This window comes from Sphaeroforma arctica (genome assembly GCF_001186125.1).
Source record: "Sphaeroforma arctica JP610 unplaced genomic scaffold supercont1.2552, whole genome shotgun sequence".
In the NCBI taxonomy this organism is placed as follows: Eukaryota; class Ichthyosporea; order Ichthyophonida; genus Sphaeroforma; species Sphaeroforma arctica.
Window position 1 is genome coordinate 3,901 of NW_014038006.1, and position 1,952 is coordinate 5,852.

Genomic DNA, 1,952 nt, shown 5'->3' on the forward strand with positions numbered 1-1,952 from the left:
GTCGCCTTCATCTCAACTTTACATCCTACACGTCCCGCAGAGAGATGATACCCCCTACATTTGACGTGCAAGGCGGAAGATGAGGACGTAGTTGAGTTGCTCCTTAACGCCAGAGAAAAGGAACAGTATATCGACAAAAAGAACAAAGTAAGTTATCTCTATTTGCTTGCGCATAGGTGGAATTGAACCAATGCGATGAGTTATTCTACTTGATCGAGCTTTAACCGCACATAACCATACCAAGCTGCTTGCGACAGATTACTATCAGATGGAACCATTTCCGAGAATCATCCACTTACAGGGATACTAGAATCAGCCGATCAAACCGTACAATACACAAGTTCAACGCCCACTAACACCGACTTAAAACTTACTATGAATCCGTACCAGGACCAGTCCACTCCCCTGCACGTAGCTTCATACTATGGTCACTTAGCTATAGTCGTGGCTCTCCTACAGGACGCCAAGGCCATCGACCAGACCAACAGGGTGAGTAAATTCCTGGAGTGGTGCATTAGTGTGCAGAGCCTATGATGCTAGTCAATGCTACTGCTGCTTTTCGATTAAAACCACATGATACTACAGTAGCTGACATACATTCTTTGTGCTAGAATAAGCTTAATCATCCACTATGGACAATGCATCTCTAACTTACTATGTGAATTGCCTATTTTAAACCAGTCCTTGACCTACATCCGATATCCTGGAATAAGCCTATTCCTCCACTATATATATATATATATATTTATATATATAATATGTGTGTATTTGCATGAATATATAGATACTTTAATATATGCATGCATTTCTTCCTTCCTACATTCTTCCTTCCTACATGTAATTTACACAGTACATACCCGGTGTTTTATCCTGCAGGTTGGTCGGACACCTCTGCGCGACGCGTGCGAGAACGGTCACATTGAGATAGCCGAAGCTTTGATCTCCAAAGGAGCGCGACTGGACATCGTCACTCCGCATGTGTGTTAATAATAATTCCAGCAAATGCGTGTTAATGATACTTTTATTTGCGGCATATGTGTGATATTTTATACTTTTTATTTACAGCACATGTGAGTTAATAATACTTTCTTATGTACAGCAAATGTGTGTGAATCGATACTCTTTAATAGTGCACGATACTGGATTCCATTATATGCCTTTGTGCACACGAAGGTATGTCGTTTGCCACTCGTACCTAAGCCTGTCAGCCGAATTTGGGCCGAACTTCGGTCTATTTTTGATATATATATATTGCAAGCCCATTGGGAATATTATTATTATGTACGCACACCGATTCACATCCCAATTTTACACTCTGCGGCAGTAGACTTCTATTCAAATTCGAACTGCTACTTCTAAATGCATATACACTAAAGACGTACGGACCGAAATATAGACACCCCAAAGTGAACACTACGACTCAATTAAAATCCAAGCATCTCAGATCGAGCTACGAAATACCCTGCGAAAACAAACTCTCTCCACTCTATGAACAAACAGAACAGTTAGCGCTACACATTGCCTGCCGACGAGGCCACTTAGAGACTGCTGAGCTCCCTCTGTCAATGGGAGCGGAAGTAGCACCCGTCAACAAGGCATGTGATTGTGTGTTTAAGGGTTATAATAGATCCTAAACCCCAACCCCTCAAACCCTAAACCTTAACGTCGTGTGTAAGGATGGAACATGCAGTACTGAGTAGCTTTTGTGTGCTTGACATTGTATTGGAAACGATTAAACGGTGGATACGTTGGTATGAAGCTCACAACACACCACACCTATACTTTAAAACTACAGGCCGGATACACTCTACGCAACCTGGCTATCGAACAAGGTCACGGAGATATAGTTGATCTCCTCGACATGAATATAGAAGTCTCCAAGGTATTCGTATACAAATATACAGAAATATAGAGATATATATCTATAACTATATCTATATCTATATCTACAT